This window comes from Schistocerca nitens, chromosome 4, assembly GCF_023898315.1.
Source record: "Schistocerca nitens isolate TAMUIC-IGC-003100 chromosome 4, iqSchNite1.1, whole genome shotgun sequence".
In the NCBI taxonomy this organism is placed as follows: Eukaryota; Metazoa; Arthropoda; class Insecta; order Orthoptera; family Acrididae; genus Schistocerca; species Schistocerca nitens.
The window spans coordinates 132,539,913-132,561,585 of NC_064617.1; the positions used below are offsets into that span (position 1 = coordinate 132,539,913).

The following is a 21,673-nucleotide window of genomic DNA, read 5'->3' on the forward strand; positions in this document are numbered from 1 at the left end:
CACGATAAAATAAGGGAAATCAGAACTCGTGCGGAAATACACAGTTGTTCGGTCTTTCCGTGCTATGCGTGATTGGAATAATAGAAAAGTGTGAAGGTGGTTCGATGAACCCTCTGCCAGGAACTTAAATGTGATTTGCAGAGTATCCATGTAGATGTAGATGTAGATGTCATCTGACCATAAATCCTTGTTTTCTTTGCATTTCACTTCACTGACTCCTACTATATCTAGATTGAGCCTTTGCTCTTCCCTTTTCAGATTTTCTAGCTTTCCTACCCTACGCAGCTTTTTGCAGGCCAGCTAAAAGACCACATTTAATCCACTATGGTAACTTTACCCGTTCTCCAATACCCATTCACCTTCTCATTTTTTTGTTCCTCACTTCTTTTGTACGTAGTGTAGCAAAAATGTGATTCACATCAAGAGCTGACACGATTCCATTGATCGACGGCCGAATCTCGATGGTCCCGTGCCCACTGCAATCGTAATTGACGATGTCGATGGGTCGACGTGTGAACACGGACGGGTGGTCCGCTGCGTAGCTCCGTGCCCAACAGCGTACAACGAAAGGTGTGCTCCGAAACACTTGTGACTCACCAGCATTGTACTCTTTCGGCAGAGGTGGCACAGATCACCATCTATCCTACTTTCCAGAGGAGACATGCCTCCGAGCCCCACGTTCTGTGAAGAGTCGTGGACGTCCAACCATTTAGCGCCCAGCGATAGTTACACTGTTCTTCTACCTCTTTCCGTAGATGCTCACCACTGTAGCACATAAACATTCGACCAGTTTCGCCGTTATCGAGATACTCGTTCAGATGATCTGCGTAATAATAACCTACCCTTTGTCAAGGTCGCTTATCTCAATTGATTTTCCTATTTGCAGCCCATATCTTCGCTAGGGTGATCCCCCATCCGTGTCTTCTCTTCTTAAATATTTTTGTTACCGCGTCACGTGCCCGCAACGCCACCAGGCGGCATCCAACGTTGCGGTGGGCTATTCTTTTGGCTTAGGCCGGTATTACACTATCAAATTTCTTTGTCAAAGATTTGATCAAATATATTTGACAAAGATCTTTGACGTAGCGCTAGAAGGGGTATGAGACTGTCATCATATTTTTCGTCGAATTTCAAGATGGCTGACAACAACAACTTGTTATTAACCGAAGCAGTTGCATGTACCACAATTGCACTGTGTGCACATGCGGAAGAGAAGCGGAGGGGGGGGGGGGGGTAGGAAACATACTTGCATACTTGGGTGAAGCCGTGTGGGTTTTACGACGACACGATAAAAGCATTCAACAAAACTTGTTACGGGAGTTTATAGTCGTGCTTCAATTACTTAAGAATGGATGAGCATACATTTCTGTATGTGCTCAATGAAGTGTATCCTCATATCACAAAGCACAATATTCACTTAACAACTGCTACATCAGCAGAAGACAGGCTCACTGTAACACTCCGATTCCTTGCTACAGGAGAGGGTTAGGTTAGGTAGGTCAGGTCAGGTCAGGTCTCCAATCTTCTTAATCTATTTTTGTATTCAGCGTGCCTCACGTTGTAAAGCGCCTCATCAGCTTCATAGATCTCTATTAATTTTGTAGTTGTCGGCACACACCAATTTTATTTACTGGCAATGTTTATAAAAACACTACAGACGACAGAATGCTGCAGCGATGCTAGCGCTCCATGTGGTAACATGTCACATTGCAGTGAACAGAAGACAAGCGATTTCTTTGATCAAATCTACAGCGAGGCCCTAGATTTGATCAAATATTGCACGACATTTGACAAAGTTCCCTATTACACCATCAAATATCTTTGACAAAGATATTGGAGAAAGATATTGGACAAAGAAATTTGACAGGGTAATACCGGCCTTAAGAGAGTATCTGATTTCTTGTCATTGTGAGGACAAGAGACAGAGTAACAGCACTTGTAAAACCCGCAGCAGTGGCTGACAAGTAATTTAGAGGAAATGGAATGGAAGCGAACGGCTTGTCTGGGGTTTTGCCGCCCGGCGCGATCTCACGTCTGGCTGAGACTCGAACACGCCGTGATAAATGAGCAGCTCGCGTCACGGCGCGCAAACACGCCCGCCGCTAATTCCTAATGGCCTGTTGGCGCTTCTCGCCATGCCTCAGCTGCCTCTAGTGTGCCGCGTTCTTCCACTGAGCAGCTCAGCACAGTTCGTGTCCTAAACTTCAGAAAACCAGCTATTATCTCTCTGTCGTACAGGAGTTAATCTGTCACCGTACAGAAAAATATAAGGGTACGTGCAAACTCTCAGGGTCAAAGGACATTCAGGAATCACGTACAATGAAAAAGTTGACAAATTCCCGAAGAGTAATACCAAGGAAGGGAAACTTTACTTTGGTTGTCTACTTTATGCGTACTATCCAACTACGGTAACCGATTCTGAGGAGCTTCTCAGATGACGTGAAGACCAAACTTTGCAAGGGATCAATCATTCATTCCTAAAATAACACTGTGTTCAGAATTAAAACTTTCACAGTTGCATACACCGTCAACAATACAAATACGAAATAGACACAGCTTTTAACCTGTAGCCCTACATCTCTACAGAATCTCCATATTGCGAAACTTATCCTTCAGAATTGGCACATCTACTCGAAAATCACCTACTGCTCAGCTGTTACCTCTAATGCAGGCAGTAGATGAAACCTTATAAGGCAATCGTCAAATCGGAAATTCCTCTACCGGTGTCACGAACATTATTCGACAGTCAAAGGTCTACACTGAGGTGAAGAAAGTCATGGGACAGCAGCGAGCGCTCATGCAGATCGCGGCACAATCTCGACACAAGGTATAAAAGGGCAGTGCATTGGAATGGCTCTGAGCACTATGGGACTCAGCTTCTCAGGTCATTAGTCCCCTAGAACTTAGAACTAGTTAAACCTAACTAACCTAAGGACATCACACACATCCATGCCCGAGGCAGGATTCGAACCTGCGACCATAGCGGTCTCACGGTGCCAGACTGCAGCGCCTAGAACCGCGCACTGTCGACGCTTTGGATCTCGTAACATTGAATTCCCTAACGATTACCGCAATTACAGGTCCCATGCTTCTAGCTCCAACTAGCATTCCGCGTTCAAAGTCATTTAATTTCCTTCGTGCAGCCTTAATAACTTCGCAAACCTTTTCACACGAATCACCTGAGTAAAAATGATAGCTCCGCCAATACACTGCCCAGCCGGCTGAAGTGGCCGAGCGATTCTAGGCGCTGCAGTCTGGCACCGTGAGACCGCTACGGTCGCAGGTTCGAATCCTGCCTCGGGCATGGATGTGTGTGATGTCCTTAGGATAGTTAGGTTCGTTCTTTGGTCTTTCTTAGTTATTGTCCATTTCTCACCTCCGTATATAAACAAAGGAGTTGCCATTACTTTGTAGAGTTCTGTATTCGTATATTTCTTTGCTCTATTGGCTAATGTACTATATATAGTACCACGTACCATTTGAAACTTATTTAACTTATTGGAAATGTCATATCATGTTCTTAACTTATAGCACATCCTAATAGCTGGAAGTGAGATACCTGTTCAAATGATTTTCCATTAAGCACTATCTAAGAATTTACTGCGTGTTTTCCTTTAAAAGACGTAACTTTGATTTTATTTCCCGATATTGTCAAGTTTATCTATTAAGTCCAAACGGTATAGAGCAAACTGTAAATCATCCTCCGCCTTTTGTAAATTTATTTGGCCATCAACAAGGAGTACAGTATTTAAATGTATGTTTCTAGGAATTAATTTTATTACTGGGATAACTTTTTGTTTCCACTGGCTAAGAAAGCTGTCAATACATGTATTAAATAAAGTGGATGAGAGACTACACCCTAGCCGTAGTCCTCTGTTAAATGCTGTTGGTCTTTTTCTCTCTTTCCCTGTATTAGTTAAAAATTCGTTACCAAAATGCAAACCTTTTCTCACTTGTATTAAATGTTTCGGATAACCTCGCATTTCCATTATATTCCACAGCTTATACGTATTGGCTCTGTCGAAGGCTTTTTCTTAATCTACAAAAGCAATATGAGTTTCCTTATTATGTTCTCGTCTCTTTCCAATTATCTGCCGCATTATTGTAGTACTGTCAATGCGTGATCGTCCATTTCTAAAACCATTTTGTTCATCCAATAACAGGGTGTCAGCTATTCTTTCCAATCTGTTATTGATTATTCGTGTACATATTACATACCCAGTGTTCAACAGACTTATTCCTCTCTAGCTTCAACAAGTACACTCCTGGAAATGGAAAAAAGAACACATTGACACCGGTGTGTCAGGCCCACCATACTTGCTCCGGACACTGCGAGAGGGCTGTACAAGTAATGATCACACGCACGGCACAGCGGACACACCAGGAACCGCGGTGTTGGCCGTCGAATGGCGCTAGCTGCGCAGCATTTGTGCACCGCCGCCGTCAGTGTCAGCCAGTTTGCCGTGGCATACGGAGCTCCATCGCAGTCTTTAACACTGGTAGCATGTCGCGACAGCGTGGACGTGAACCGTATGTGCAGTTGACGGACTTTGAGCGAGGGCGTATAGTGGGCATGCGGGAGGCCGGGTGGACGTACCGCCGAATTGCTCAACACGTGGGGCGTGAGGTCTCCACAGTACATCGATGTTGTCGCCAGTGGTCGGCGGAAGGTGCACGTGCCCGTCGACCTGGGACCGGACCGTAGCGACGCACGGATGCACGCCAAGACCGTAGGATCCTACGCAGTGCCGTAGGGGACCGCACCGCCACTTCCCAGCAAATTAGGGACACTGTTGCTCCTGGGGTATCGGCGAGGACCATTCGCAACCGTCTCCATGAAGCTGGGCTACGGTCCCGCACACCGTTAGGCCGTCTTCCGCTCACGCCCCAACATCGTGCAGCCCGCCTCCAGTGGTGTCGCGACAGGCGTGAATGGAGGGACGAATGGAGACGTGTCGTCTTCAGCGATGAGAGTCGCTTCTGCCTTGGTGCCAATGATGGTCGTATGCGTGTTTGGCGCCGTGCAGGTGAGCGCCACAATCAGGACTGCATACGACCGAGGCACACAGGGCCAACACCCGGCATCATGGTGTGGGGAGCGATCTCCTACACTGGCCGTACACCACTGGTGATCGTCGAGGGGACACTGAATAGTGCACGGTACATCCAAACCGTCATCGAACCCATCGTTCTACCATTCCTAGACCGGCAAGGGAACTTGCTGTTCCAACAGGACAATGCACGTCCGCATGTATCCCGTGCCACCCAACGTGCTCTAGAAGGTGTAAGTCAACTACCCTGGCCAGCAAGATCTCCGGATCTGTCCCCCACTGAGCATGTTTGGGACTGGATGAAGCGTCGTCTCACGCGGTCTGCACGTCCAGCACGAACGCTGGTCCAACTGACGCGCCAGGTGGAAATGGCATGGCAAGCCGTTCCACAGGACTACATCCAGCATCTCTACGATCGTCTCCATGGGAGAATAGCAGCCTGCATTGCTGCGAAAGGTGGATATACACTGTACTAGTGCCGACATTGTGCATGCTCTGTTGCCTGTGTCTATGTGCCTGTGGTTCTGTCAGTGTGATCATGTGATGTATCTGACCCCAGGAATGTGTCAATAAAGTTTCCCCTTCCTGGGACAATGAATTCACGGTGTTCTTATTTCAATTTCCAGGAGTGTATTTCTTACTCCTTTTTTGTAGATTGATATTACTTCTGCCACTCTCCAGGAATCAGGTATCATATTCAATTTCCAACATCCATTTATCAAACGCAGTAACCCCAGTTCTAACATTAATTCTCTACATCTGATGAGTTTTGTATTAATATCATCGGGTCCTGGTGCTTTTGTACTCTTTATCTACTTTAACGCCGCTCGTATTTCCTGCAAAGTATTGTTGTCTCCTTAGGAGACTGCTCTGGGATAATTATTAAACTGTTGTTCCAAGGCTGAGTGAGTAACAGTATGATGGAGATTGCGGTAAGGAACGATCTGGCGGCACCATGATGAGTTTCCGCCTGACATTGAGTGGTAGTTCACCAGCCTCAGCACAAATGCTGGGTATAGGACTGTTCCTTGTGGCCAGCATCAATCCCTCATAATGAACCGCAACGAAACTCTTAAAGTACAGTGAGGTTAATGGTGAAAGCCTGCTTTTCTTTTAGTAAAGCACAACCTATTAGAAATCTAATAGGGATTAGCGTCAAACTTTTTATTTACTTAACAGGTACTTACGACTCAGTAAGAGTGTTATCTTAATAGCTACGTTAAATATTGCCTGTGTGTAGTGAAATGTGTATAACTGTGGAAGGATGTTACTTCGACGGCCAGAAGACATTAGTATCCTCGTTTTCGACTTCATGTTTTATGGCGCAGTTCGGGAGCCCTTTATATGGACCTTTTATAGCAGAGCCATGCGGAGCTAGTTTCAGTAACACTGCACATAAGTACCTTCCAGCACTTAACCATGTGGTGCGACACGTGTGCTAACACTAGCTATGTAAACAGTTGATGGTGTAAGCAAACAACTGCCCACACTTTCATTCTGTTCTGTGAATGATAAGTTCCTTTTGTTCAGCGACCAGAATGTTACGACCTATTCAAGCATATATTTGAGCGCTTCTAATGATGTTATTTAACGAAGAAAGAAACTAAAAACATAGGCATTCATTTCTGTGTCCTAACTGCCGTGAAAAAGACTTCAAAGCTCCAGAAAATCCTCGCATCTCTCTCATTAGATCTTCCGAGCATTTTGTTCACTGTTCCTGCTACATTTTGCTGTAAAATATCGACAACATTTTTTACGATAGCAACGGCACATTGAGAGTCCAGTACTTGCGCAAAGTTCAGTTAGGGACAATCGACCCTTCCCCACTTTCACATACGCTGTAACCGAAAGTTACCGATGAATGCAACTGCTGCCGTTCTTCGTGTTGGTCTACATCTTGAAAGGTACGAACAAACCGCAAGCATATAACTTTTTGTACTGCTCGTCGTTCTTCAGGGGCGCAGTTGAGCTACATTTTTCTGAACGGCATCGCTGGACATTTTCTGTTATATTGATGTTAAATGAAGCATGATTAATCTAGATCTCAGTTTGTTGATATGTTAATATCCCCAATACATTTTTATTTCTATAGCAACTACACGCAGCTGCTGTAGTAACCATATTGTCTCTTGATCCATTGACTTATACCCAAGGAGGGGATCAATATTTTCTCACCCATCACACTCCAGGATGGGAATAAAGTTACAGTGTTTTGTTAGACGTCTTTCTATGCCAATACCAGGTTATCATGAGTGTAAAGCTCTATTTACATGTCTGCGCTAAGATTTTATGATGAGTGCAGGGAAATTTTCAGCTTTCTGCTTCCTTTTGTATCGTACTACAGTTCCTTCCAGTGTTTATATGACTAGAGCTGCTGCTTAAAGTTACACACTTCAGGATTATAATTCCCGAATTCCTTGCACGGCATTTAGCAAGACTGATACCCACCTACCACACTGTTTCGCCACTTATAAGTACCAGGGTGAAGTTTCTTTTTGGATAAGTTTTTATGATTATTTGGTTAGAGGAAATTAATATTGTACATTCAAGAAAAATTTTAAATGTCATTCATTTTACCTCCCTGTTTTGTAGAAACCGTGAGATAAATACACCTGTGCTAAAAGAAACACTAATGCAGATGTTCTTCACACTTAATTTGTGAACTAGTTACGTGTCCTATAGATCGTACTCAGCTCCAAGTTGTGATTTGGAACTTGTTAACTGCCCGTAGTTGCACACGTTTCTTAAAACAATATGTTTATGTGGCTCTTATTACATGATTTCTCCACTTAAAGGTTTCATCAATACACATCAAGTAGCTTACAACCTTTTACCTCGTTAATTTGTCATAGAAGATTAGTTGCCGTTGGAATGTCTCCTGCTATACAAAACTGAGTGACCTTTTTTTATTGCAACAATGGGGAACACCTATAGTAGTTGTTTCCCAGGCATTTGTCGTGGTATGGTGTGAATTATTTAAACATCTTAGAGTAATCTTTGAAATTATTATACGTAAGAAGTGTCTAAACCAAACATGTACTGTAACACAAAACTTCTCTAATAAAACGTTAGGACTTTCGAGTGTCAAATCTAAAACATAAACGATGCTCCATCTGAAATTAATCCAATCCATAGGCTCTCTGGGATTAGATCCTGAGTCTGTCAGATGCAGAACTGTATAGTCGGTTTAAACTGTATAGCCGGTTTAAAAAAAGAGATTAGGAAGAAATGGTGAGCGAACGGTGGAAACTTAGGAGACAGCAAAGGAAGAGTAGGTACTTAAGTAGGTTCATGATTTCTGTCAAAACAAAAACTAAAAACTAAGCCAGAAAAGACGCTAGTTGCAATGGAAACAACTTACTTTATATACCGTATAACATTATGAACACTGCACCTTATTTCTTTTGCTTAGGCCTGGTTTGTTTCATTGCATGCGAGCAAAGACAACAGCGGTAAATGGAACCAGAGCGAAAATTCTGAGTTCTCTCGGTAAAATCTTGCATTTGATATGACTGGTCTTGAATTCTCTCGAGAGTGTACCGAAAATGAGCGCTGAGGTACAGCTGAATTTCTAGTGGCTGATGATGATGCATGTATTAACATATATGTATTAACATATTAGAAACTAAACAGTGAAAATAGATATTATTATTTTTTAAATATTTAAGAATGGTGACTAAACCGTAATCAAAACGTTTTGTGTACACCCCTCAGAAAATTTCATTTACTTTGTTTGTTGAATATCACTGCTTTAAGCAGAAGGTTATTCAGAAAGAAACTGCTGCAGCCACGCACTCTTTATGTTATCAAATTTATTTTGTTATCCGTTACCGATGTAAGGTGTTCTCACACTCGTCTACGGATGGCGCTAATTTAGGCTATTACATAAAACAAATAACAGGCCTAATACCTGTTATTATTAGACGAAGAGGGTATAGAAGGTACAGATAACACTGCAGATACTCCCACAAACGTTTATATAATCTTCTAACAAATGATTATACGAGAAATATATAATCTCAGACGTCTTGCTGTTTGCGAGGATTCAAAATAGCAACTTTTATGTGAATCTGAGTATGCCACCAGACATTCTAACGGTTTTATTTTGTTCATTTTGGTTAGAGAACATTGCAGCTGTTTCCGCAAATTACACTGCAACCAGTCACAAGTTTTCTTTGAAATGATTTTATTGTACTGTAACTAGTTCTGTGCCTGATTTCTACAAAATCAGTAAAAAAACTTAATTAGTTCCTCACCAATGCCTTTACATTTAAGATATTTTTTTTGTAAACAATAGTGATGAGCTTACAGGAAGGTTCAAAGATATTCTCATCTCCGGCATAGCCAGATTCGCATCTTTCGATATAGTTAACTTATATACAAATATACCAGTAAAAGAAACTATCTCAGAAATTAAAACAACCTTACTAAATATAAAAAGATCAGTCTACATGGAATTTAAGTGCCGGTTGAACTTCTAACCTTAGTGCTACAACATAACCACTTCAGCTTTAACAACAAATTTGATAAAGAGGAAGAGCGTCTTGCAGTGGACAGCTGCCTAGCCTGCTAGCCAACGCTTACATAAATCATTTAGAAACACCGTTTTTCAATCCCAATATGACAATGCAGAGAAAAATTCTATATTACAAACGCTATGTTGCTCACACATTTATCTTATTTGATGGAACAGTGGAAGAAATTAAACACTTTTCAGTACAGCATAAAACTCCACCAAAACATAAAATTTTCTGTTGATCATGAAACTGGTAACGGTACCTCAAGCAACACAAAATGGCATATCATAGTGCAATGCTCAACAGAATGGAAAACATATTTTTGGACACTGAAGATAACTACAAGAACTAAAAACAAACTAATAGCGCAAAATAACGGTTCAGTTCTGACACCATCACTAAACTTTACAATAGAATTAAAAACTAATAGAGTTACAGAGATAGCTATAAGTCCAAATCGAACAGCGCTTTAACGGAAGTAGTTCCATAAAACACTGTGAAATGTGTTTGTATACCATTCACTGGTAAAGTGTCATATCAGACTGCAAACTTATTCCATGCCAAAAATATCAAAATTTGTTTTTCCACAAGTAATAAAATGAGAGCCAAAATTATTGAGGACTTAAATTTAAAAAACGGAGTACCCCACAGGTATGGAATTTATAAACTGAATTTTTCTGTGTGCCCCAAAATTACACTGGCCAAACTTGTAGCAGTTTCAGTGTATGATACCATTGACACAAGGATGTTTTCAGGTTCAACAAATCAAATAAATCAATTTTCGATACTCATTTGGCTCGACACAGAAACATAGACATAAGCATCGAAGAAAAGTTAGAGATGTTACATTCTGCCGGAAAAGAGTGCAGATGTATTTATTAGAGGAATTAGAATATACACCCACATTCACGGTAAACCTGACTGCATCTTGAATCATCAGCTAGAATTAAAAAACCAAATATACCTCCAAAATTTCGTACGACACCTATAATTTAAAATGATAAAGATAGCAAGTATCTGACAGAGAAAAAATTTCGTCATTGGCCATTACCAGCATCTTTCAAACCTAAATAATTAAATGTATAACTATATAAAATTATATGTAGTACGAAGAAGAATCTTTGCAATAACTCCAGAAGTATGCCATATCTGTACACATATGACTTTCTTTGACACATCAGATATGCAGCCGATGTAAACAAATGTACAGTTGTACTTAGTTCAGTTCATTGATCAGCACGGATCGTAAAAGAAAATCAAACCTCTGTCTGATAATATATTAAGAAGAGCTTTTCACGAAGTTATTACAATGTGTAAAGCATGTATAAAAGTAAAACCTTATTATATTTTAGGGCGCAAATGTAAAACCTATTCAAACTATGCAATCACACAAACTTTATTACATTTTAGGACACAGATGTAAAACCTGCAAAGAAGTCAACGCTACCGTCTGACGAATGGCTCAGGCCCGAAACTAGTAACGGTACAATAAAGTCATTTTAAAAAAACATGTGGGTGGATGCTGTATTTAATACAGTGTAATGCTAATGATATTCCGAAACTTCGCAGTACATTACAATCGCAGGTGGTAATGAGAAATGGAAGGAATCTAAAATTACTGACAGCATACTGAATGGTACTCTAATTAATAATCACACGGGTAGCACTAAGTATGTACAGTAGGACGACTTGCCTGGCGCATCTGTAATAAGTTACATACATAAACCTTCTTCGTGAGTCACTCTATCTTTTAGTCAAAACCAGATCAACATCCCTACAGTAGTTCCTGAGCTCGGCCTTCGCATGCATACAGAAAAACGCGACGGGGGACTTCAGTACACAACACACTAATCAGCCAGACCATTATGACCACCGAGCTGCTGTCGATATAAACTTGTCCAGGCGATAGCAGAGTCACCTGCCAAGAAGTGACTGATAGTCACACATGCGCACAGTGGACGTAGTACCAGCGAGCTTGCTGTCCGTATGTACAGTGCCGAAGGCGAGCGATCTATCTGAGTTCTACAAGCTGTGATATGGTCGCGAATTGAACAGTGACCCGAAAAGACAGTACACTTCCTTCACTTCACGTGTGTGCTCACAAATTTTTATGTCATCACACTACCATTTTCGCTCTATAATGACCATCTTCAGATTTGTTTTATAAAAACATGTCCTGATATACTGGAGTCACAGTGGCATCATCAAATGTTAAATACAAAATCAGCGCCAGCATCGTCAAACATATATAAATAATAATGTACAAAAGAGTCGTCTTATCAGCAACACTACTGTTAAAAGAAACGCAACTGTTTTGAAGAGTAGTGCTGCTGACAAGACGACTCTTGAGTGCACTATTGTAGAGGGTCTATACAAGGGCGATGTTCTTGACGACAATGTTATGGAAATGGAAGAGGATGTAGATGAAGATGAAATGGGAGATACGATACTGCATAAAGAGTTTGGCAGAGCACTGAAAGACCTAAGTTGAAACAAGGCCCCGGTAGTAGACAACATTCCATTAGAACTACTGATAGTCTTGGGAGAGCCAGCCCTGACAAAATTCTACCATCAGGTGAACAAGATGTATGAGAAAGGCGAAATACCCTCAGAGTTCAAGAAGAATATAATAATTCCAATCCCAAATAAAGCAGGAGTTGACAGAGGTGAAAATTACCGAATTACCAGTTTAATAAGCCACGACTGCAAAATACTAACACGAATTCTTTACAAACGAATGGAAAAACTAGTAGAAACCGACCTCGGGGAAGATCAGTTTGGATTCCGTAGAAATATTAGAACATTTGAGGCAATACTGACCCTACGAATTATCTTAGAAAATACACTCCTGGAAATGGAAAAAAGGACACATTGACACCGGTGTGTCAGACGAACCATACTTGCTCCGGACACTGCGAGAGGGCTGTACAAGCAATGATCACACGCACGGCACAGCGGACACACCAGGAACCGCGGTGTTGGCCGTCGAATGGCGCTAGCTGCGCAGCATTTGTGCACCGCCGCCGTCAGTGTCAGCCAGTTTGCCGTGGCATACGGAGCTCCATCGCAGTCTTTAACACTGGTAGCATGCCGCGACAGCGTGGACGTGAACCGTATGTGCAGTTGACGGACTTTGAGCGAGGGCGTATAGTGGGCATGCGGGAGGCCGGGTGGACGTACCGCCGAATTGCTCAACACGTGGGGCGTGAGGTCTCCACAGTACATCAATGTTGTCGCCTGTGGTCGGCGGAAGGTGCACGTGCCCGTCGACCTGGGACCGGACCGCAGCGACGCACGGATGCACGCCAAGACCGTAGGATCCTACGCAGTGCCGTAGGGGACCGCACCGCCACTTCCCAGCAAATTAGGGACACTGTTGCTCCTGGGGTATCGGCGAGGACCATTCGCAACCGTCTCCAAGAAGCTGGGCTACGGTCCCGCACACCGTTAGGCCGTCTTCCGCTCACGCCCCAACATCGTGCAGCCCGCCTCCAGTGGTGTCGCGACAGGCGTGAATGGAGGGACGAATGGAGACGTGTCGTCTTCAGCGATGAGAGTCGCTTCTGCCTTGGTGCCAATGATGGTCGTATGCGTGTTTGGCGCCGTGCAGGTGAGCGCCACAATCAGGACTGCATACGACCGAGGCACACAGGGCCAACACCCGGCATCATGGTGTGGGGAGCGATCTCCTACACTGGCCGTACACCACTGGTGATCGTCGAGGGGACACTGAATAGTGCACGGTACATCCAAACCGTCATCGAACCCATCGTTCTACCATTCCTAGACCGGCAAGGGAACTTGCTGTTCCAACAGGACAATGCACGTCCGCATGTATCCCGTGCCACCCAACGTGCTCTAGAAGGTGTAAGTCAACTACCCTGGCCAGCAAGATCTCCGGATCTGTCCCCCATTGAGCATGTTTGGGACTGGATGAAGCGTCGTCTCACGCGGTCTGCACGTCCAGCACGAACGCTGGTCCAACTGAGGCGCCAGGTGGAAATGGCATGGCAAGCCGTTCCACAGGACTACATCCAGCATCTCTACGATCGTCTCCATGGGAGAATAGCAGCGTGCATTGCTGCGAAAGGTGGATATACACTGTACTAGTGCCGACATTGTGCATGCTCTGTTGCCTGTGTCTATGTGCCTGTGGTTCTGTCAGTGTGATCATGTGATGTATCTGACCCCAGGAATGTGTCAATAAAGTTTCCCCTTCCTGGGACAATGAATTCACGGTGTTCTTATTTCAATTTCCAGGAGTGTACATTAAGGAAAGTCAAGCCCACGTTTCTAGCATTTGTGGACTTGGAAAAAGGTTTTGAGAATGTTGATCGGAATACTCTCTTTCAGATTCTGATGGTGGCAGGGGCAAAATACAGGGAGCGAAAGGCTATTTACAATTTGTACAGAAACCAGATGGCAGTTATAACAGTCGAGGAGCATGAAAGGGAAGCAGTGATTGGAGAGGGAATGAGACAGGGTTGTAGCCTATCCCCGATGTTATTCAATCTGTACATAGAACAAGCAGTAAATGAAACAAAAGAAAAATTCGGAGTAGGAATTAAAATCCACGGAGAAGAAATAAAAACTTTGAGGTTCGCAGATGACATTGTCATTCTGTCAGAGACAGCAAAGGACCTGGAAGAGCAGCTGAATGGAATGGACAGTGTTTTGAAAGGAGGATATAAGATGAACAACAGCGAACGCAAAACGAGGATAATAGAATGTTGTCGAATGAAATCGGTTGATGCTGAGGGAATTAGATTAGGAAATGAGACGCTAAAAGTAGTAAATGAGTTTTGCTATTTGGGGGACAAAATAACTGATCATGGTCGAAAAAGAGAGGGTGTAAAATGTAGACTGGCAATGGCAAGGCAAGCGTTTCTGAAGAAGAGAAATTTGTTAACATCGAGTATGGATTTAAGTGTGAGGAAGTCGTTTCTGAAAGTATTTGTATGGAGTGTAGCCATGTATGGAAGTGAAACGTGGACGATAAATAGTTTAGACAAGAAGCGAATAGAAGCTTTCGAAATGTGATGCTACAGAAGAATGCTGAAGATTAGATGGATAGATCACATAACTAATGACGAGGTATTGAATAGAATTGGGGAGAAGAGAAGTTTGTGGCACAACTTGACTAGAACAAGGGACTGGTTGGTAGAACGTGTTCTGAGGCATCAAGGGATCACCAATTTAGCATTGGAGGGCTGTGTGGAGGGTAAAAATCGTAGAGGGAGACCAAGAGATGAACACACTAATCAGATTCAAAAGGATGTATGTTGCAGTAGGTACTGGGAGACGAAGAAGCTTGCACAGGATAGAGTAGCATGGAGAGCTGCATCAAACCACATATTTGACGATGCTGGCGGTGATTTTAACTTTTGACGATGCCACTATGGCTCCAGTATTTTAGGAAACGTTTTTATAAAATAGTTCTGAAGATGGTCATTATAGACCGAACCGGTAGTCTGATTGCATAAAGATTTGTCACTATAGACGTGAAGGAAACTGATTCATGTGAGTTTGAACGAGGGCCGATTGTGATGGCCGGAAATTGTATGACGTGTCGGATGTTCGAGGAGTGCTGTGATGAGTGCCTTCAACACGTGGCGAAAGCAACGTGAAATCACGTCCGGAGGTCATTACAGATATCCGGCCGGCCGGGGTGGCCGAGCGGTTCTAGGCGCTACAGTCTGCAACCGCGCGACCGCTACGGCCGCAGGTTCGAATCCTTCCTCGGGCATGGATGTTTTTGATGTCCTTAGGTTAGTTAGGTTTAAGTAGTTCTAAGTTCTAGGGGACTGATGACCTCAGAGGTTAAGTCCAATAGTGCTCAGAGCCATTTATTACAGATATCGGAAGTCGTACGCTGGGCAGACCGGTAGAAAAGGACAGGCGGCGAGCTTTTGCGGAACTAATATCAGATTTTAATGCGTGACAGGGTACAAGTGTGTCCGAACACACAATGCACGGAACATTTCTAACGATGAGCCTCCGCAGCCGAGACTCACGCGTGTGCAAATGTTAACACCACGACATCCACAACTACGACTGAAATTGGCACGTGACCATCGACACCGGACGTTGGCGCGGTGACAGAGCGGTGTATGAATCTCGACACCTTCTTCACCATGCCGATGGGAAGACGCGAATCTGTCGTCTTCTAGGGAAATCCTCCTTGACACCTATACCGCGGTCGGAGACAAGCTGGCAGCGGCTCCATTATGTTCTGTGGAACATTCAGGTGGGCGTCCATGGGTCTAGTGGAGCGTGTGAGGGCAAGGAGAATCGTACACTGTCGCCAGTTCCAGTTGATGGTCTGATGTGATGGTCCCCCACTTTGCCAGATCCGAAACCGATCGAACACATCTGAGATGTGAGTGAACGCGGCATCAGAGCGCATCTGCCCCTCCCCGGAATTGACGGAAATTAGGTGACTTGTGTGTGTGTGTGCAGATATGGTGCCAACTCCCTCCAGCGAAAGGCCTCATTGCTTCCATGGCACGACGCGTCGCCGCTGTTATCCGAGCCAGAGGTAGACATACAGGCTATTAGGTAGGTGGTCGTAATATTCTGCCTGATCGGTATATGTGTAGATTACATTTGCACGAGCCTGTCTCGGCTCCACTGTGATTCATCGCAGTGTCAATGCCCTTGGTTCTGCAAGCGGCGGCGAAAGCGGCGGGACAGGTTAATCTTTCTGTGCACCCGTCGACCTTGGCTCAGAATGCACAGAAAACGGCTGGAACATGCTAATTCGACGGATAACAGGCTGCACTTGCGGGCCATAATTTTCCCCTCGCAAGGATGTATATTCACATATTTGGCCTTGTGTGGCAGAATGTGCCTGCTAAGCTCGTGCACGCAGATTTGAAACAGTATTTTTTAGGTCATTGCTAGGTCCGTCGTGGATCTGGTGCGAGGGTTGTGACGTTAAACACAGCTGTTATGCGCAAACCAGAATGAGCTTCATTACTCATCGGGCCAGTATCCGCTGAGCTAATGGACACGTTCTGTGATTCACAGAAAAGTACCCCGAGAGTGCGTGGGCCTCCACATCCTGTGTCTGTTTAGATGTGAAGGGGACGGGTGCAAAGTACATCTGCAGTGCGTAGGCTTCGAATACTTATGTCAGTTTGAATCTGAAGAGGACCTGTTCTAAAAACGGTCGAAACAGAGCTTTTGTTTTTTATTTCTTTCTTGTAAAATAACGCTAACTATTAACCAAAGGACAGTACAAAGAAAAAGAGAAATTGGCCGGGCACAAGATGGACTTGCGCCCTTAAAGTAACCTAATTACGTATACAGACTGTCCATTCACCAGGGGAATCGAGAATGTCGATGATTGTTGCCTGTTATCGACATTGATAAAGGCGAGATATCTGTCCCGTGAACTCCAAGACTTTCACAACGTTTTAATGTTAAGTTTGAAGTCGGATAACAAATGGCAAAAGAAACGGTTTTCAGGATCTTTTTCATTTTCTTGTACCGTGGAATCTTGCTCCTTGCCATACTGTATGATTCTGGGTCTGCAGGAGATACTCTGTGTGTCTGCGAGTATCAAAATATCTTACACGAATGGCCATATCTTTTCACTGCATTGACTTAGAAGATTCAATTTCTTACACCCCCGAGGTACCACAAATCTTAGTACGTGACGTAAATTTCAGCCTGAGAGAAAGTGGTCGTAAGAGATGATCGGACAGACACACAGTCGAATAATAGCCAAAGAATTTTTTTTCCTTGTGCTATAACAATTCGATAATTTTTTTTTTGCTTTTGTCGGTACTGTGAAAACTTGATTCTTATTTTTATTGCATTGACTTACAAACTTAAGTTTTTTACATTGCCGGGGGACCGTAGTTCTTAGCCAGTAACATGAGGTGCAACTTGATATGTGTACCCGTTCCTGAAAAAAAAAAAGGAGTTTTTAGCTGTCAGACAGACAGCCGGAACAAACTGATCCTCTAAGGGTCCCGTTTTAACTGTCTGAGGTACGGGACCCTAAAAAATATTGTATTTCTAAGATAATTTCTAAAAATTTTATGCCTTGTTCTTCACAGCCTGTAAGAATGATGAACGCTTAATATCCCTATGAAGGCTAGCACCTCTATAGAAATTTTGCTGCGATTTCGTCAAGAACAGATAAAACCACAGTGAAATTTCTACGAAACTAACTTTCAAGGAGTATTACGAAAGTGAAGTGCGAAGCTCACAAATGCAGGAAAAGAAAAGGCGGGTTTTCTAAAAGTCGAAAAATCGCATATACTAACAACAATCGAAAAACCTCTCAGTTTCAGGATATGTTAAAAAAAATGACAATCAACACCGTAAGTAAATTGTACAAAAATTCCAAAACAAAAACTATTTTTAATTTATAAACAGCAAATTGCATTAGCGTTATGTACACATTAGTTGACTAACGATCACAGACGATGCTTTGTAAACGTAAGTGAAACGCGCTTGGTATAAAACCTACTGACGTTGAAGTACGCAGAAACAAATAACAATTAGTGTATAATAGCTACTCCGAAACACGGCCATTTAAACATACAGAAAATATTTCTCTTCGAATACATTGCAAGACGTCATTTTATTGATGAGTAGTCTCTACTTACATTTATTTCATAATCGCTCATGCCTCTTAATATTAATGTACTAACTATATCGCAAATTACAAACATTGTTCTTAGAGCACTTATGACGTTAACGCGTTTCTTGCCGCTTGGGGCGCTAGTGTCGCCCCAACAGTCAGACGGCAAGTTTCGCAGCAGACAGCGTCGCGCCCGCATTTGTTAGACTGCGGTGGTGCCTTTAGCTTATAAAGCTGGCCGCGCTCAGAGCCTTTGTCCCCTCCAGCTGCTGAGCGACGCTACCTGGGTTCACAGGTGTAGTGACGTCACGCAGGTGACGTCGGCGTGACAGGGGCGAGCTGCGCGCACCTGTGGAGCGGCGCTGACGGCCGCAGTGGCTCCTGGACTCTCACCGGACCCTCATCACACTGACATGGACGCCGACACCAGCGCCGACACCAGGTGAGTCACAGCGGCTTGTTTATCCAACAACATTATGTGTCGTCACTTGTCGCCAAGTGCCGAAGTACCTCGCTCGTCTAGCTGTTGAATGATGTTCTAAACAATCAGGACGGTCATCCCAGCTATGTGTGAAGAAGCAGCGCGAGAGGCAAAATTAACGGCAGCCTTGTATCCAACTAAACAGTGCAGCGGAACTGCTCATATTTCATAGTGCACTCAGGGTAAAAATAGCGAATCTTTGCAACAAATTTCATAGAACGAACAAGTGATCCGATTTCCCCTACACTAGAAAATATATCAGATAATTACTTCCGCAACCAGAAAAATACCTCTCATTAAAGATTCATTACGATTATTGTTATCGTTTTATTTTATTTCAATGAAACTGACAATAAAACGTCCTTCACAACTGCTGAAACAATACATGAGGCAAGATGTATTGTGTGACTGAGACTAATAATGACAATAATAATAATAATAGTAATAATAATAATAATAATAACAAATAACCGAAAGACAATAAGAATAAGTAAGGGAAATTTAGTGAATTTTATTACTATCGATGCACATGATCTGCTGATATTTGATTAGAGGAAACTTTTTTTAATATGGAAACGTTTTAAAATTTCGAAAATTCTCATAAAATTGTGAAATTATTGCATACAACATCTCAAAACGCGCACACTTTCATTGCAATAACCACATACTGAAAAATGTTGATATAAATTACAAAATAACTTGCGCAGGGAAGAATTCCTATTGCTCAATATCACAAGAACTGATTTCTAATCTGATTTCGAGTCTGGATGTTCGAAATACTTAACCATATGTATAAATTAATTTGCGATATGAATTTTAAATGATTCGCTCCACATCATTACGATCTATCTTGCGAAATGATCCGTGGAATGCGTAACTAACTAATTATCTGAAGTACCTCTATGAGAGAGAAGCATATCCAAATGTTTCGGATTTAATATTCATCGTCGGACAGGCTTCGAACTCCTTCTATTCCTACTTTGCAGACCGTACTCACATTTGCATCTCGTAATTATATGTTCGTAAAGAATAGTGTATTACATAAAAAACTATGTTTCTCGCATCCTGTAACTGAAATCTAATTTGGCAAGTGTACTTCCCAAGTTTCACCATTTACGTGAATTCTTAAGATGGAAACACGACTGTGGAATTCATTCAAACAGTCCACGGCTCTAGAGCATCGGCAAAAGGAAACAAACTGAAGATGGTTTTGAAATCGATGTAAAGCTCTGTTATCCAGGATAACACAGTTGTGAAGGCTATTAATTATGTTGTTTTGGTCCTTCGACTACAGCAAATTTTCTCTGCGATACTGACAGATTTTATGGAACTAATTATCTGTAAAATAAATGCATTTCACTAGTTGTTCTTGTAGCCTTGCTCTGTCGGCAACGTATTTCCGTAGAGAGCTGAAGGTGTTTAGCAGAATATCGGCAGGCTAATGTAGTGAAATCCAGGAAATGCGAGATCTTCTTTCGTTTTCAGTCATATTGAAGTTGTCCATATAACACAAAGCCACACTGTACAGTATGTTGAAGCAAATCAGAAATATGGGAAGTTTCAAAAAGGTTCATACGATTTCATAAAACTGTATCTTCTTTATGAGTGAATATGAAACTTTGGGGTGCATCTTACGCAAAACATTATAAAGCTTGTATTTTGAAATTACCACCCGACGTTACAAGAGTGTCTCTTACACATGCATACACCTACAATTACGTTTAGATCAAAGTTTTCATTTACCTTTCACAAGTCTTCAACGTGGCATCCATGCGACTGTCAAACTCGTCCACACTTTCTGGGGTATGTCTGCAGTAACTGCATTCACTGTCGTTGCTGTGTGACGTCCCACTTTATTCAAATGCGACATACCTTGAGATCAGACGACCTTGGAGGCCAATTGTGCAACTCGAGATACATAATGAATATTTTATTGCACAATTCATTAAAGGTTTCTTACCATCCCATAGATGGAATATGGGAGGGATGACTGCTTACACACCTCCATGCAAGCTGTTACTTGCCTAATTTTATCTGCGTGATCTGCACATCTATATCAACATACGTATACCGCAAACTACAGTATGGCGCATGGGGGAGGGTACCTTGTATCACTATGAGTCATTTCCTTTGCTGCTGCACTCGCTAACAGAGCTACGGGAAAGGGCTTACGCTTCCGTACGAGCCCTGATTTCTCTTTCCTTATCTTTGTGTGTGTGTCGAGGTGGCAGTAGAATTGTTCCGCAATCAGCCTCAAATGTCGTTTCTGACTCTTCTAAATACTGTTCCTCAGAAAGGAAGTCGCTCTGCCTTCACAGATTCCCATTTGATTTCCCGAATCACCTCCGTAATACTTACATGTTGATTGATTCTAGCAGCCCACCTCTGAATCGCTTCGATGTCTTCCTTCAGTCTGACCTGCTGGGGATCGCAAATACTTGAGCAATACTCAAGAATGGGTCCCGCTAGAGTACTGTACCCGGTCCTCTTTACAGATGAACCATATTATCGTAAAGTTCTCCCAATAAACCGAAGCTGACCACCCGCTTTCCCTACTATAATGTTTGTGTGTTCTTTCAGATTTCATATCGCTTTCAACGTTACGCCTAGATATTTAATCGATGTGACTCCGTCAGGCAGCACGATTCTAATACTGTGTTCGAGCGTTACGGGATTGGTTGCATTTGCTTGCAGGTTTCTACACATAGAGCTTGCTGCCATTCATCACACCTACTAGAAATTTAGCCTGTCGTCTTGTATGCCCTTACAGTACACGTCGACGCCTTGCCCTACACAATTTCATCAGCAAAAAATCGCAGACTGTTACCCATCCTGACTGCCCGATCATTTATGTGTATAGAAAATAATAGCCGTCCTATCTCAGTTCCTATCTCAACAAATGAGAGGCTCAAGGGGTTGTGTCACCAATTTCATCGAGCCCGTGGGCACTCCTGACGATACCCTTGTGTCTGATGAATGTGGTAGATGTGTAGGCGGCTAAAGAATATTCTTAGTTTCTGCCCTGAAA

The 21,673-nt window shown here is 42.9% G+C and overlaps 1 long non-coding RNA gene across 1 annotated transcript in view; it reads left to right on the forward strand.

The window, feature by feature from the left end:
• Positions 1 to 21,673, forward strand: part of LOC126253161 (uncharacterized) — a 236,688-nt gene that overhangs the window by 101,161 nt on the left and 113,854 nt on the right. The window contains exon 2 of the long non-coding RNA XR_007545912.1: positions 18,460 to 18,606. This is a non-coding gene — a long non-coding RNA (uncharacterized LOC126253161). The remainder of the gene's footprint in view (positions 1 to 18,459; positions 18,607 to 21,673) is intronic.